This window comes from Ambystoma mexicanum, chromosome 5q, assembly GCF_040938575.1.
Source record: "Ambystoma mexicanum isolate Mex_15411 chromosome 5q, UKY_AmexF1_1, whole genome shotgun sequence".
Lineage (NCBI taxonomy): Eukaryota > Metazoa > Chordata > Amphibia > Caudata > Ambystomatidae > Ambystoma > Ambystoma mexicanum.
Genome location: NC_090933.1, coordinates 1,187,026,951 through 1,187,044,678, shown reverse-complemented (window position 1 = coordinate 1,187,044,678; position 17,728 = coordinate 1,187,026,951). Strand labels below are relative to the sequence as shown.

The 17,728-nt window shown below is 44.8% G+C and overlaps 1 long non-coding RNA gene across 1 annotated transcript; it reads left to right on the top strand.

Moving 5' to 3' along the window:
- Positions 1 to 16,478: 16,478 nt before the first annotated feature.
- Positions 16,479 to 17,494, top strand: LOC138498693 (uncharacterized). Its single transcript, XR_011278838.1, has 3 exons — positions 16,479 to 16,544; positions 17,000 to 17,101; positions 17,187 to 17,494. It is a non-coding gene; the product is annotated as an uncharacterized lncRNA (long non-coding RNA).
- Positions 17,495 to 17,728: the final 234 nt, after the last annotated feature.

Below are 17,728 nucleotides of genomic sequence, written 5' to 3'. Positions count from 1 at the left end.
AGAGACCATATGAAGAGTCCATAGGTCTGGTGAGGGATCAACAAAGAGGATGTTGGTGAAAGTTTGCCTGGAGGAGGCACTGGTATAGATGTCAGCGATAGGGAGGCCTGGGTTGGAGAACAGGATGTCCTTTTTAAACGTCTTCCTACCGAATTTAGTGAGGAGAGCAGGTTAGTTGATAGAGAAGCAGTTAGAAAAGATAGGAGAGACAGAGATATGATATGATATGGCATTTGTAACGCGCCTATACACAGGTGTTTCAAGCGAGCACCATAGAGTAGATAGGAAGAGAGAGGGAAGGAGTGGGAAAGGGAGAACACTGGGAAAGGACACAGGGCAGAGTGGAAGCAAACTAGAACATCAAGCAGAAGAGAAAAGTTGACAATGGGCAAGAGAACTGGCACTAAGATTTAAGTACTTACACAGTGCACTTTTCAACAGGAGAAAAACACACCTAACTTTGAGAGTCCTGGATAGTGTGAAAAAGGCCTAGCTTTCATAATGCAATTTTAAGTACTAACACAGTGCAATTGTCAACAGAAGAACAACACACCTAAGTAAGAGAGTTAACTGAGGGAGAGGATTGCAGGGTGGAGAAGGGTCTCAACCATACATGGGCCAATCCAACCTTCCTAGTTGGCTGCGGGGGACGGCTGGCCACTGGCTTCCCCCTCTGACAACTGCAGACACAGACTGGAGCCGCCAGATGGGAGCTGCCCTTTGCCTAGGGTCCCTTAGCCACAGAGGCTGCCTGGCAGAGGGCTGCACAGGGATGGTCAGCTATGACCAGGAGGATAAAGAATCAGAACGGGGGTGGGCTGTCTGGGATGCGGGAGGAAGAGGGAAGGAAGAAGTGGCTGTAGGGGGAGGGTGGAGGGAGCAACACATGCTAGAAGTGCCAACAAAATTTTAAAAAAATAAGTTAAGGGGTACCAGGCCCTACGTGGCTCCTACCTGCAAGATCTAGGAGATTTAGGTGCATGCCACATGGTCAAGCTGCTCTCTCCTGCAACGATCAAAGAAGCGAGTGGGGAGAGTAGCGGCCGTGTAGTCCAGAGGACTAGACAAAGGCAGGCAATCAGGATGGGGGTGGGCTGGCTGGGAGGCGGGAAGGACAGGGAAAGAGGAAAGATACTAGGTATTTGCAACATTTGAGAGGACAGGGGAAGGATGGACTTCCATGGGAACAACGCTCGTGCGGAGCTGGCCTGGTGTGCTGATGGCTTGGCACCTCTTGGCCGAAACTGAAGATGCAAGCCACAGCCCTCAGAGTGGCGGTTTTGGGCCTAGTAAAAGATGGCATTGGGCCTAATAGAAAATGGACTCTTGGAGCTGAGGCATGGCTGGTGTTATTTACTGAATTCTATGCGCTTTAGGGATGTTCCGTATTCCCTGAAGGTGGGGTCTGCTCCCCCCTTTGCTTTTATGGGGTTTATTCACTTCAGCTGCTACTATGGGGGTGGGGATACGATAATTTCCTTCCCAACAAATGTCATTGCACTGGTCATTGCTGCTTTAAAGTAGTATTTTAGCCTCATTAGGTCTTGCCAACAATAGGAGCAATCCAAACCCAAACTGCTCGACTGCAGTACATCTGCACAGAAACACTAGAAATGCCACAGTGTATGCACAGTAGGAAGGGGATTTGCTCTGGTAGGACAGGTATGGGTGAATAATGGCACATCTCATTTCTACATAGTACTTCATGATGGCTTCCTACAGCTTCTAAATCCTCCAATAGTGGGTGTTTTTACTACCCAATATATAGGTACCAAGTTTACCCACTTCAGAAGGATGTAGCTTTGGGTCGGCCCTACTGGGATTAGAAAACGGGAAATGCAGGCTAAACCTGTGGCATATGTGAACATTTAAGGTGTGCACTCAATATATTGTATAGGTTTAAACTGTGCTTACACCTAAGGAGTCATTTAAAAAACATGTTACAATTAATTTCCAAATGCATAATGAGCAACTTTATGTTCTCCAAAGCCCTGTTTTTTTTTTTAAATGTGCAGGTTTGTATTTTATTAAACTTGCATGAGTTTGTATGATTCAGTGCTCTGGCAGCAATAATCACATACCCACCCCCTCTAGCATGCTTGCAGGCACTCGTTAGCTATAGGGAGTTTGTTTCTATTTGCTATTGTCAAGGCATTGAATTCTGAAGAAACACTACAGTGTTACAACTTTCATAAGACTGTCATGTTTCTAGAATTCTAAAGACATGCCAGTCTTATGAAAGTTATAACATGTGCGTAGGACAACAATTCCAGAGAAGTGAGTTCCATGGGCCCAAATGGATATTTAGAGATGGGGCTCAAAGCCAAGGGCAGATATCATTTGTGGAGGAAAATATTGGGTAGGTCCCAACATTTTTTGTTTTAGGGGACTTTAAGCAGTATAGGGACCACTTATATGGCGTTTGGAGTAGACAAGGCTGCTAAATTACCCCTCTCCTAGTCTACCTTTAGAAGGAGTCAGAAGAAAACAAACACAACTGGATAGATTATCTAATTCATCTGTCCAGGTAATTATGCCAAACGGGTAATCATTTAAAAACACATTGTAATCTACATTCAATTCAATACAAAATCGTGCTGTGTGTGCTGTCCAAAAGGCATCACAAACATTTGAGAAGAATTGTATAAAAAGAACAATTTGAGGAGAAAAAAACAACCCAGAATTATCGCATTTTTCTACAAATGTTGACTTGTGTTAGTAAGTGACATTCATAATTCATCACATTGACAACAAAATTTGTTACCAAAAGCTAATGATCGCAGGGGAGAACTCTTAATGTACCGCATTAGCTGAAAGTTTGTTTGAGAAAAAGACAGCTTAGTTTGGGTGTCTGTGGGATGTCTACATATGTTTCGGCTGAACAGATGTCGTCAACACCTTCCCTGGTGTTCCGCTGTTTATATTATGGCCCTCTTCAGGACGGTATGTAGTTATTGATGAGTTGACAGAAAAGTTCAATATCAATCCCCGATGTGTCAGATAATTGTTGGAAACTAAGAAATGAAAGAAATTCATAGGATATTTTAGGTCGATAAAAACATATTTTAAAAATAACTGAATAGCAATTTTCATTTAGTGTAGAGGTTTTTCTTCTACACAAGTTTATTCTACTGACCTTTTTTAATCATAAAGTGGTTAGAGTGGAGCGTTTGTCATTTGCACCAGGATGTCACTTCCTTATTGGTGATTGCATTTTGTGTGTTGATGGATTTTCTGTTTTCATTGTTTATTCAGGTTGGTAATTACTCAGAGGTTCTTCAAAATAGTCGCGCGGGACCTGTTGTGAGATAGGACCCCCAACTTATATTACTGTGCATCTTTTGTTACAAATTTCAGTTGCTTAGAAAATAATTTTTCTGCGTTATCTACTGACCTGCATGGATCCGGCGGACTTTTTGAAGATTGCCGCGCCGTTATTTAGGTGGAGATGGGGCTGGATAGTCCACACATATGCGTATTAGAGTTCGAAGGGACCCCCGTCTCGCCTCGCTGCTTCCTCTGTTTTGGAGACACAGAAGGGCGATGTTTCAGTTATGTTAAACGATCGCCTCACGAGTGGATGTGCACTCGGAGGCTTACAGGCAAAAAATGCCTTGTTTGGAAAAAATCATGGCCCCAGTCTCAATTTCTACCTTTCTCTTCGCATTCGATCTGTGATGGGGAGATCTTCCGAGATCCTCGTTCTCGAAATGCCGGCGTTCAGTCTGAAAGTCCAGCGTTGTTGCTATGTATTGCAGTCGGTCGCTGATGACGTGGGCACGTATTGATGTGCTAGGTTAACTGAAAAAGGACTATTTTATCCTCCATCCGCCATGTTGAATGAGTGAAGTAGCATGGGTTTGTCCACACTTGGCCATGAGGCCAATATTTTTGAAGAAGATATTTTAGAGAAAATTTTCTTTAGAAGAAAGTTCTTTAGAAGAAAATACCCCATTACACTGAGGAATTCAAACCATTCTTTACTGTATCACAGTCATAAATCCACTTCTGTTCACATTAGCGAAGTGCCAAATCGCGGTCACCCCCTCTACTGGGGTACTGGCTGGTGGTATTTTAGTCTCTGCTGCAGGTGTGTTATCTTTAGTCTTTGCAGGGCTCGATAGTGCAGGGGACCTGGAAATATCACTTGGATCAATGCTGCTAGTAGCCCCACTATCATCGCTATCATCCTCCGCGATACTATACTTTTGTCGAGACAGCTCCTGATCTCTCTCTTGATATCTCTCACATTCCTGGCTGGTAACTCTAGTGTGGCTGTCTTGGGTCTATGATGAACTGAGGAAGTCTATCCGTCTTGTCAGGGTTGTGTCCGACGTTTCCACGTTTACTAGGAAACTGAGCGAAGAGAGGAGATTCTTCACCCATCTCGTCTGATAGAGCAGGGTCTCTCTGCTGCCTGCTATCAATAGGATGACATCAAGATAGATAATCATACAAATCCCTTTCTCCCTGATCGCTGCTGCTATCGGTCTCATGAGTTTCAAGAAGGCCCACAGCGTGGAAGCTAGGCCAAACGGCTTTGTCGTGAATTGCCAGGAATGTTTGTCCCAAGTGAAAGCTAGGAAGGGACGGCATTGCTTGTGAACTGGGATTGTGAGGTATGCGTCCTTCAAATCTATCCTTGTAAGCCAGTCTCCTTGCCTTAGTGTGTCTCGCAGCTGGTGGATTCCTTCCATCTTGAAATGGTGGTATACCACCCAGCTGTTTAGATCCTTTAGATTTATTACAGGCCTGTCCTTCTCTTTCCTGTGCACCAGGAACATGTTGCTGACAAACTTTGGTGTCTGGGTGCATAACTCAATAGCCCTCTTCTGTGCTAAGTGCTGGAGTTAGCTGTTTAGACTCATTCTCTCTGTGTCAGCCATGTGTATCGGAGGGGGAATCTGGCTCTGGTGAGGTGTCTGTGTGAATTCTAGCAGTAGTCCTTTGACTGTCTGCAGCACCCAGGCATTGCTGGAAAGTGTGTGCGAGTTCTGCCACAATGTTTGTGTCCTCCCCCCCTACTGGTGTCTCACCTGTGGGGAAGTTCTGTCCTCTTCCTGATCCTCTTCCTCTGCGTCCTCTCGGGAATCTACTTCTCGTGGGGAAGAAGGTGTCTTGCTGCTTATTGTCCCTCTATATGGGCTTTGCTTGTTTGAGGTCTTCTTGCACCGTGATAGCGACTGGACACTCAACCTCGATAGCGACCGGTCCCGGTGAAAACTCTGCCCGGGAAGATTTTCCTGATGGATGCTTGGGCTTTCTCCAGTGATGTATTTGTCCATACAAATCTGCCCATTTCTTTCCCGATTGTCTCACCAAATAAAAGACCCTGGGCCGCTTCGCCTGCTACATACAAGGCTAGGTCTCTGAGCTTGGGGTCGATCTTAAGCAGTAGTCCTCATCTCCTCTCAGAGGAGATGGCGCAGTTGGCATTGCCTAGTAAGCTACTGCCCTCTGTGCCCAGTTCGCTAGTACGTCCAGGTCGACTTCACCTCCTATATCCCGGAATCGCTCTGCCAGGTCCATTATTTTTGTTAGAGGACCTGCAAAGTCGAGGACCTTCCCCTGGCAGCTTCGCCAGGACCTGTATATACCCTTCCTGGGGTCTCTGAATGTTTTCGATATGAAGGCCAGCATTTTGGGGTCTAGTTCTGGTGCTTCCGCTACTTTGCCCGGGCAACTCTGGTTTCAGGCATTCTGCCATCATGCGCTGCCTTGCATCCTTCTCATGGACCTGCATGGATCCGGCGGACTTTTTGAAGATTGCCGCGCCGTTATTTAGGTGGAGATGGGGCTGGATAGTCCACACATATGCGTATTAGAGTTCGAAGGGACCCCCGTCTCGCCTCGCTGCTTCCTCTGTTTTGGAGACACAGAAGGGCGATGTTTCAGTTATGTTAAACGATCGCCTCACGAGTGAATGTGCACTCGGAGGCTTACAGGCAAAAAATGCCTTGTTTGGAAAAGATCATGGCCCCAGTCTCAATTTCTACCTTTCTCTTCGCATTCGATCTGTGATGGGGAGATCTTCCGAGATCCTCGTTCTCGAAATGCCGGCGTTCAGTCTGAAAGTCCAGCGTTGTTGCTATGTATTGCAGTCGGTCGCTGATGACGTGGGCACGTATTGATGTGCTAGGTTAACTGAAAAAGGACTATTTTATCCTCCATCCGCCATGTTGAATGAGTGAAGTAGCATGGGTTTGTCCACACTTGGCCATGAGGCCAATATTTTTGAAGAAGATATTTTAGAGAAAATTTTCTTTAGAAGAAAGTTCTTTAGAAGAAAATACCCCATTACACTGAGGAATTCAAACCATTCTTTACTGTATCACAGTCATAAATCCACTTCTGTTCACATTAGCGAAGTGCCAAATCGCAGTCACCCCCTCTACTGGGGTACTGGCTGGTGGTATTTTAGTCTCTGCTGCAGGTGTGTTATCTTTAGTCTTTGCAGGGCTCGATAGTGCAGGGGACCTGGAAATATCACTTGGATCAATGCTGCTAGTAGCCCCACTATCATCGCTATCATCCTCCGCGATACTATACTTTTGTCGAGACAGCTCCTGATCTCTCTCTTGATATCTCTCACATTCCTGGCTGGTAACTCTAGTGTGGCTGTCTTGGGTCTATGATGAACTGAGGAAGTCTATCCGTCTTGTCAGGGTTGTGTCCGACGTTTCCACGTTTACTAGGAAACTGAGCGAAGAGAGGAGATTCTTCACCCATCTCGTCTGATAGAGCAGAGTCTCTCTGCTGCCTGCTATCAATAGGATGACATCAAGATAGATAATCATACAAATCCCTTTCTCCCTGATCGCTGCTGCTATCGGTCTCATGAGTTTCAAGAAGGCCCACAGCGTGGAAGCTAGGCCAAACGGCATTGTCGTGAATTGCCAGGAATGTTTGTCCCAAGTAAAAGCTAGGAAGGGACGGCATTGCTTGTGAACTGGGATTGTGAGGTATGCGTCCTTCAAATCTATCCTTGTAAGCCAGTCTCCTTGCCTTAGTGTGTCTCGCAGCTGGTGGATTCCTTCCATCTTGAATCCTTCTCATGCGCCTTGCACAGGCTTTGGGTCATATATTTTCCCACTGGTGGTGATGTCTGCCAATCCGAAGACTTGGGGTTCTTGATGTATTCAGATTTGAAGATATTGGATATTTCATCAGTCTCCTCAGTGTTCTTTTCTTTCCTCAATTTCTTTCTCTGAGTCTTGCCCTTAATTCCCCATATTATCCTGCCCTGGGTCGGGGGTCGTGAGGCTCGGCACCACCGGCTTGTGCATAAATGGGTCCCTTAACTTCTTGAAGGCATCAGTAGCCTCTGGGGCATCTTTGTCTACCCCGTCTGGTTGACCCAGGGTGTCACAAAAGGTTTCCCTCTTCTGGGTCTCATTACACCCCTCTAGGCCTTCTGGTGTGGCCTTTGTGGATGTGCTTTCTTGTTTGTCGGTGCTCTTGTGCTTCTGGCTTAGGAAAGTCTCAATCGTTGCCAATCTTTCTTGTAGGGGCCTCACTCACCCCTTGTGCAACTGCCTCCACAAGCGAGTTGCCCAGCACCTCCCGGAAGCTGTAGGCCAGGTCCTCTGCCTGCTCCTCCTCGCTCTACCCGAATTCTGCCATTCTCTTGAGGGTGCTTGTGCCTTATCTACCTGAGTTCAGGTCTTGTGGCACGTCCACTACTCTGCTGTGGGCTTATTCTGTGGGTTGCACCTGTTTGGCTCTGTACATCTGACCTCTGTGCTCGCTCTGCGAGCTTCGCAAGGCAATTCTTGCTGCTTATGGTGTGCGATATGACCACGTGTCTCTCTGCTTTATTTCACTTTAATTTGCGATATGCAACCTCTCCCTGCCTCGTGGGAGTTTCTGCACGAGCTCCAGCGTGTGCAGATTTTCTTTATTTATTAATATTAATCTTCCGTGGAAACTTGTTATTTAGTAAGCTCTCTGCGTTTTTTGCCGAGCTTGGGGAGTGGCTCCTCCCCTCCAAGGGTGGGGGCTGTTATTGCTTCACCGTTTCCCCCAATAGCTACGCTCGCTTTTGCCGTGAGCGCTTGTGCTCTTTGGCGGGCATCAAGCATTGCGACTCCGCTCCCTCAAGGTTGAGGGCAGCTGCTCTCCTCCGGCTCCACCTTCCAGGCTAGAGGGGGGCAAGGCTCTTTACTTCACCCGGAGCTCGGCAGGTCCCCAAGCATGTCGAAAGTACCACAAGGTACTGCACCTGCTCCGAGCTTCCGGTCCTATATTTAATATCTTTACTTAATGATCGCTGTTTAATATAATTGTACTTCTAATACTTCAATATCACATTGCCACTTGTGCTGCACGCTTTAGGACTGATATTTGAACATATAAGGTACATTAGCACTGTCGTGCTTCTCAGCAAAACAAATAAGTGACTTGCTGCTGAAGAGAAGGAAAAGAAGAGGAGGAAGGAAGGAACAGGACGGAATATGGGCACATGATAGAGCTGAAATGGACTACAGAAAAGACTGGATTTTAAGGAAAATATAGTTTTTTGAAGAAATAAAAATGTGTTTTCAAAAAGTTTGAAATGTTTGATTGTTGAAACTGCTGGAGACAGGAATAAATGAAGTTGAAGCATAATGCTCACCTCCTTGTCTTTAACAGAATCAAGACTCCCAGCGCTATTAGCAGCAGTAATCTTCATTATCATGTCTGAGCCACACTGGGCTAAAGCAGATAGCTCGCTAGAATAGTAAGCATCTTGGCATTGTCCCACAGTGGAAGCTGCTCCAAGGTGCAAAGTGCTGTGCAATATATAGCAAAATGGTAAAGTGCTAATGCTCCTAAAGTGAATGATATTCTAAAGTGCATGGTGCTGTGCAGCATCTGGCCTGATAATAAAGTGCTAATTCGAGGCTGTGTAAAACCACAAAGACACAAATAGCATTTCTAAAATAAAAATCCTATTACATATCGGTGAATAGAAAGAAAGGATCACCTTGTACACACCTAGAAGATCCCTAAGATAAGAAGGAACGAACCAGATAAAAAGCACTCCGTTCAAATGCTCAGAGGGCATGGGCAGAGCTTTCCCAGTCAGAGTAGCCCTGATATGGAACAAACTCCCTGTCAAGCTAAAACTAGAAAGGAACTACCACAGCTTGATGGAAAAAGCTGAAGACCCACTTATTTAAATGAACTCACAATCCAGTCCAAACTTGAACAAAAATTGAAGATTCGGATAGATTTCCCTCAGAGTTTTTGTCTTGTTCGTCTTGTATCCCCTGCTGCACCCTGATGCCTGCCGGCTTTGGCGCGGTAAAAACCAATAAATAAATAAATAAATAAAATATCAATCGTAATGTCATAATGGCTAAAAAACGCATACTGGATAAAATGCGGAGTACATGAACCTATAGCTGCCTAATGGAGGAAATGCCAGACAGCCCACAGGGTTTTTCCAAATGCAAAGAGTGATGTCATGTGCCAAACTGGAATGGACCTGTGCTGAGTGTATATATATATATTATATATTTCATCCAGGACATCAAGAGGCTTGATCCCTTGCACTTCCCATTTCTTGTATCAGGCTACTAGCTCGACTTCTGTCAATCCAAGATATGGCCTCCATGATTTTCTTAGCAAGGTCGTTTGTGTCCTGCTCAGCAAATTTGCGGCAAGGTTCTTCACGACTGGGTAAAGATTCTCTCTTGCCCATATTGTTGTTATGTTGTATACTCGCCATAGTATGGTCCATATCTAGTAATGCTTGCGAGCGTGAGATTATCAGCTCAACTATGTTTCACCACTCAATTCGCTTCACCTGCCGACTCTGGCACCTCTATCAATGTGATGTCCTTGGTTGTAGTAGCTTGCAGTTCTGTGCAGCTGTGTGACAGTGACAACACGTTGTTACAGTCTAAGAAAGGGCTGCGATTGTGGGCGTGTAGCTCTACAAGTTTTATTTCGTTTGCCAGGTATTTGTGCCCCACTGCTCTTCAAGGGTGCAATGGAGATTATTTCTGGATCTTTTCAGCTGGTGTCTTTTAGCATTATTATCATTTTTCACGTCTCCATGCTGCACTGTCTCATGGATAATTTGCCTCTCCATAGCACTCTTTCTCAATTGGGCCATTTCATTCCTCTGGGTTATCATCCTGGGAACTTTCTTCTGGACCCAAGAATCCAGTGACGTGCCTTGTGCATGTTTCTAGGGCCTCAGTTTGGGGCCGAGACCTCTTCATCAGGTTCTAGGTTGCCCGTTGCGTCCCTTTACCTCGCAGCTCTAGAGGAAGTGTGTGCGAATGATTGAGCCTGGTGGTTTTGCTGTCTCTGCGTCATATCGTTTGTTTCCCCCTGTATGTATCTCACTCTTTGTCACTTTCTTTTTGCCACACCTTATTTTTTGCTCAGTGTGGCTCAGGCCCCCTCTCCTCTTTTGTCCAATCAACCTTCCTTCCATGTGGCTGGAAGAGTTCTGCCCAGCCTCTATCTCCAGTATCTCCTCCAGTTTCTGTGGCATAGGGGAAGCCCTGGCATGAATGCTTATTATGGAAGATTGACCAATTGGTTCTATTTCTTCATCCCTCTCTTTAGCGCCTTCGTTATCTTCTATAGTGTCCTGTTATTGGCTTCCAGTACTGTGTCCACCAGGCATATTAATCTGTGTTGATCTTTGTGGATATGATTGCATGGTGCCATGAGTAATTTCAGTATTATTAGCATTTCTGATTCCTGTGTTTCCTCGTTTGATGAGTCTGGGGAAGCAAATGATGAGTTGTGAGCTGGCGAGGAGGCGTAAATACTTTCTGCGATCCTCTCCGGATCTGGAGATTTCCATAGGTTTTAAGGGTGGCATTAACTGTTTGTATTGTGTGCTTCCAGGCGCCTTATTTCCTCATTTGGGTCCATGCATGATCTTTTTGGAGGCTAAAGCAGAGGTTAAGCAAGGAGTTATTGTCATTGGGCTCTCCTGCTGATGTATCGGCTGTGGTCTGCATACAGGACGCACTTGCTGCTACTGCGTCTTCTTTTCTGATATCGCTCTTAGAGTTATGTGCTCGCGCTCTTAAAAAGCCACTATTTTGCCCTTATTATTGTTGTTTAGTTTACACCCTTCTCACTGATATCTGTAATAATGCCCAATGCTACAGTCTTGATAGGAAGTTTGCCCTTTTTATTTTTCTTGATATCTTTTTAGGCTAAAACCCTATTGCAGGTAGCTCTCACAGTGCTCCTCAATTGATATTTATTACCTACTTTGGGCATGTCATCCCAATTCGGATTAAATAATCAGGAAATCCTACACTTACTCTGGTATGCAATCTCTTTTCAGTTTAGTCGGGCTTGCATGATCCCTATAACGATAGCGACTGGTTCCGCTTCCTGCAGACTCGCCGAACCACCAATCCGCTTACAACCCAACAGAAATTCTTGCAGAGCGCGCGTGCAGGAATGCGCCTTCTGTTGGATTTGTAGTCTCTGTATAGTCTGCCTATCAATGGCAGCAAACACGTTGAATACTGCTGTTTTTGGAAACTAAACAGCGGTCCCCGCCAAACTGCTTACACTCCAACAGGCACTCTTGTAGAGCACGTGCGCAGGAGCGTGCCTTCTGTGGGATTTGTAGTTTCTGTGTAATGGGCATGTCAATGGCAGCAAACACGTTGAATACTGCTGTCTTTGGAAATTAAATAGCGGTCCCTGCCAAACTGCTTACACTCCAACAGGCACTCTTGTAGAGCACGTGCGCAGGAGCGTGCCTTCTGTGGGATTTGTAGTTTCCGTGTAATGGGCATGTCAATGGCAGCAAACACGTTGAATACTGCTGTCTTTGGAAATTAAATAGCGGTCCCTGCCAAACTGCTTACACTCCAACAGGCACTCTTGTAGAGCACGTGCGCAGGAGCGTGCCTTCTGTGGGATTTGTAGTTTCCGTGTAATGGGCATGTCAATGGCAGCAAACACGTTGAATACTGCTGTCTTTGGAAATTAAATAGCGGTCCCTGCCAAACTGCTTACACTCCAACAGGCACTCTTGTAGAGCACGTGCGCAGGAGCGTGCCTTCTGTGGGATTTGTAGTTTCCGTGTAATGGGCATGTCAATGGCAGCAAACACGTTGAATACTGCTGTCTTTGGAAATTAAATAGCGGTCCCTGCCAAACTGCTTACACTCCAACAGGCACTCTTGTAGAGCACGTGCGCAGGAGCGTGCCTTCTGTGGGATTTGTAGTTTCCGTGTAATGGGCATGTCAATGGCAGCAAACACGTTGAATACTGCTGTCTTTGGAAATTAAATAGCGGTCCCTGCCAAACTGCTTACACTCCAACAGGCACTCTTGTAGAGCACGTGCGCAGGAGCGTGCCTTCTGTGGGATTTGTAGTTTCCGTATAATGGACTTGTCAATGGCAGCAAACACGTTGAATACTGCTGTCTTTGGAAATTAAACAGTGGTCCCTGCTAAACTGCTTACACTCCAACAGGCACTCTTGCAGAGCAAATAATACCTCATTTCTTGAGTAAGGTGACGAGGGAAATGCTGGGTTCCTGCCCAAATCATTGGCACAGCCCTTTTCACAATGCTGAACTCTTTCTAATAAGCAGAGCTCCTTCACCGTTGGCCTCTGTGAATACTGCAGCCCTAACACTCATACACAGAAATGCCCCACCTGTATGCCACTTAGCCCCAGAATTTGCACTCCTCTGGATATTTGCGTACTGCTCCACCTCTGGCACAGTGCACAATGCGGCATTCATATGCAGAAGCAGAACAGCATTGGCACAGTGCCTACTTTTTCACATCAGCTGCACCCTTTCAGTTCTATGTATACTGCTTCACTCAGACCAAGAAGCCGCACTTCTCTGGCTCTATCCACAAAAGCGCATCAGACCCAGAAGTTGCACCACACTGGCACTAGGTCACTTACTTCCAGGAGTCGCACCAGTATAGTTCTGTGTATTTTCTGCACTCAAAGCAAGAAAAAAACACTCCTTATCTCTGTAAACAAGGTTACCCTGAAACTCAGAAGCAGTTCTTCTCCATCACTGTGCACAATACCACAACAACATCCAAGAAATTTAGTGCACCCCAATCCTTCAGACAGTTTGCATTGCAGCCCTTAGCTCTATCCCCCCCTAGCTGCTCCCTTCCTGTGGATGTTGCTCCTTTCTTGCCCATACATCATGTGACTGCCAGCTGCTGTACCACAGAAATTGGTCTCTCCTGGTGGGAAGAGTATCCACTTGAGAAAAGGGGATCTGCTAACCCCATTCAGGTCCACTATTAACTCAACCTGGCTACCAATAACTCTTGCTGAGCTGAGTTGATCGCTGTTATCCACAAAATCAAACCCGGTAAGCTTCAGGATAGTTGCACTTAGAAAGAGCCACTTTATCAGGTCCAGGCTGAGCACAGAGGATCACTCCATGTCAGTCGTGCATCTTTGAGTAAGATGAAGTTGAAGTTATTCTTTGAAGAGCTCGAGGAAGAACAGTTCGAGGGGGAGCAATCTGAGTTCCTAGAGATCAATATAAAGAGTACAATCAATCCCCCACTACAGAACCATGTTCTGTCTACTTTCGAGAAGGCTGTTCTTCAGGATCTGAAAAAGCTACAGTTTAAAAGCAAAGGATTCGGGAACTTCTCAGTACGTGAATGCCAGACATTAAAAAATCTTTTGGATAACAACTCAATTATTTTTAAACCGGCAGATAAAGGTGGAGTCTTGGTCCTATTGGACAAACAGGACTATCTTGAAGAAATTGAACGACAATTGTCCGATAAGGATACGTACCAGGAAATACTATTCAACCCAACAACACAAGTGATGGCTTTGATACAAGAGACGCTGGATGAGGCTGAAATGAGGGAAGTTATATCAGACAAAACAAGGAGATTTCTGGAAAACAAATACCCAATAACACTGATATTATATATACTCCCTAAAATTCACAAAAGATTATTGAAACCTCCAGGACGTCCAATAATTGCGGCAACTGGAAGCCTTCTTGAACCCCTGGCAAAATATTTGGACAAGATTTTACAGCCCCTGATACAAAATACGCCCACATATCTGAGGGACACAATGTCATTCTTGAAAAAACTCCAAGATGTGCAATTTGTGGATGGACGTGACATTCTGTTTACAATGGACGTGACATCGCTCTATATGAACATTGTTCATGAATCAGGACTCGAGGCAGTTGAGTGGCTGCTGCTGAGGTCAGAAGAGTGTCAAGGTGATCGTGTGCTTGTACTGACCTTGCTCAAGTTGGTCCTAATGAATAACTTTTTCAAGTTCGGTGATAGATTCTTCCGGCAGATTTCTGGAACTAGCATGGCAGCAGCCATGGCCCTTGCTATGCAAACATCTTTGTGTATTTCCTTGAACATGTAATTACATCACTGAGATGGTCCAGACACTTGTCTCTCTACACCCAGTATATAGACGATGTATTCGGCATTTGGAGTAGACCAGAAGAGGAATTACGGGAGTTCTTCTGTATGATGGATCAGATGCACCCGAGAATCCAATTTACAACTTTGACCAGCCGGTCGTGCATTCACTTCCTGGACGTTGAGGTCTATGTGAAAGAACAGAAACTGGAGACCCGGATCTTCACTAAGATTACTGACAGGAATAGTTTGCTCATTGCAACCAGTTTTCACCCACAAAGAAAGTTGGATAGCGTCACGCTCAGCCAGTTCCTGCGGTATAGGCGGAACATATCGGAACCTTCCGAATACACACGGCAGTCTGAGATGCTACATATAAATTCAGAGAACGTGGTTATGATAACACCTTGATTGAAAAAGTCAAAGAAAGAGTCAGCATGGTTCAAATGTATACCTTACTTACTCCAAAACCACCCAAGCCAAGTGAGACATTGGTCTATGTGACAACGTACTCTACCCAGAGCAGAAGAATCAAAAAGATAATTCAAAACCGTTGGTCAATGCTCCAAATGGACCCTAAGCTGCAGTTATTATTTTACAAGCACCAACATTTGCCTACAGGAACAACAAGGAGTTACGTAACAGTCTCATTAAAGCTGAGATATTGACCCCAAGAAAAGGTTCTGAAACATTTAGGGGTACAACTCCTTGTTTAAATTGCCAGCATTGTGCTGACGTGATTAAGGGCAACAACATCAGGCATCCCCATTCGGGAAAAGTAATTTGGCTCAAACACTCTTGTACTTGTGATGCAATGAATGTCATCTACGGCCTGAAATGCCCTTGTGGCTTGTATTACGTGGGGATGACCACAAGGAAGGCCAAAATACGTTGGACTGAGCACAAATCAAATATACGAACTAACAGTCAGAAATCGCCAGTAGCAGTTCACTTTACAGAAGCCCGGCATACAGTAGCACAACTAAAATGTGTCATACTGGAGCAAGTAAAAGTAGGGCCAAGGGGTGGTTACATAGTAAGGAAACTCAAACAGAGGGAAATCCTATGGATTGAGTTGCTTGATTGTCTTAGCCCTAGAGGTATGAACTCAGAATTTGATTTGATGTGCTATGCATAAACACCCTAGCAGTGATTAAAATATGGTACAATTAAGCTAGTCAAAGCAGTGTCCCGGGGTTGCTGACACAGGAAGAAAACTCCAACAGAACGAGACCCAATGCATTGGGTTACTTCATTATCTTAGCACCCAGGGATGTGCTTTGGTTTGGACTTGACGTCCTATGCGGTTACATCGTTTGAGCAAGGTCATGTGTGCCCTGGGTTTGAAGCTTTGTTTGGATTAAATGTAAGTGGTTTAAAGTATGGAGAATATACCATATGAGTGAAAACGTGGGTTGCTTAATCCTTAAGAATGTGAGCTGATTGGTATCCTGTTAGAGGGAGTTCCAATCACGGCAGAACAATTAGGAGTCTTACAACATTGCCTCTGCAAGTAATCACCCTAACTACTGCTTTCTAATTATGTGTCAGTATTAGTTTTATTGCCCTTGGGTATCTGTGTAATCGCGTGTTACTTTTCCAGAAGTATGAAGAACTTTTATCTGCGCAACTTGACTGCTGTCGTGTAAAAGTCATACAACAGTAGTTTACGTGATGCTTCTGTAAGCATATTGTTAACATGCACACGGGTTCTTACGATTTTGACGATATCCATGAGGGATCTGGGTCTAAAACATCCAGATCCCTTAGGAATCCCTGTTCAAATACTTGGGCTAGGTTGTGATTAACCATCAGCCCGAGTCACACTTATTGGGTGTCCACGGGGGCCCCTGCAGACTCTGATCTGCAATTCTCCCGTGTCCACCGACATTAAGCACGTATGGTAATCATGTGTGACTTTATGCAGGAATCACCCACCGTTTATACCTGTGAGTTAATACCTGTGCTCATATCATATGCCCAGACATAGTTGCACCTTGTCCTTGTAAAGGAATTGCACGTCCTGATGAATGTAATAAAACTGAGTTGCCCATACTAATATGGTGCTACAAAGGCATTTGCGCGCATGCGCGAAATTGCCTTGGAAACCATAATAAACATTGGAAAGCTAGCCCCGCGCGTTGGCGTCGGATAGCTGCTCTCCGTTTTTGAAATATGAGGTGAGTGATTCTTTCGTCCTGGTTCACACGCGTAAACTAGGATTTGAACAGGCACCTTAATTTGCAAGTCAGGGACACGGCACAAACCCATTTTGTACCGAGGTTGATGTTTTTTAGAACACACAAAGAAGTGCCGGCTATGCTGCACCCGATAAGTCTTGAGCGCTACTTTAGGATTTATAATTTCTACGAGTACTGCGCCTAATCAATCATGACCCATAGACATATAGATATGTGTATGGCGACACGTATTCTGTGCCCATATCTAAAATTGTGCAATTTAACCTTCAAAATGCACGTGTTCCAATTGGTACTTTACATGTATAGGTACCGTGTGCGCTAATCACACAGTGCACGGCTGTACACCGAAGATGCCTTGCGATTGCATGTCTCTCCTCCCTTCAGGAGCTGAACCTCCTGTAATCCTTATGACTGAATGTCTCTCCTCCCTTTAGGACACCCCGGTTTTCCCTGCCTGACCCGTATCTGCACCATGGACACAGCGTAATACTGAAGTCCAGTGAATTCGTTGATACCCCTTATATATGGACCACAAGGTTGGTGTTTTCTCCACCAGTTAAGTGTTTACGTCGAAATTGTTAGTCCAAGCCCTTAGTGATGATTTTTTCTGTCACCTTTTAGGTTTCCACATTGTGGCAAATTGAAATTAATTTTGACCCGAAAGCAACCATAGCCCTGAAGATGGATTACATATTAATCCGAAACGTGTTGGCAACAGAATAGACCTGTTGGTGTCTTTTGGGACTGTTTAAATGGAACTAGAAGTTTAGATGTACTAGTGTGGATGTTGTAAACGCTAGTCACTGGATGGCTTCTTATTTATCATTTTCAATGTGTCAGATTTAAGATTTATTTTTAAGTACACAAGTCTGTTGATACTCTTTCTAATGAACATGCTTTTATGTTTTATACACACGTTTCTGCATTAAAAACCCTTGTGATAGATTTGGTTACTGGTTTTTTTAAGTGCTTTTTGTAAACAATATATACTTAAGTGCCTGGCAAGCACCAGTGTATCATAGAAATATACCCACTCTCTACCTGAGAGTCACAATTGTTCCTAATTGGATTAATCTTATATTAATGAGCGTAACATAGTCTGTTCCCATGTGTACATCCCACTTAGGGGATGTTTCAGTGGTCAGACTGTCAAGAGGTTAATT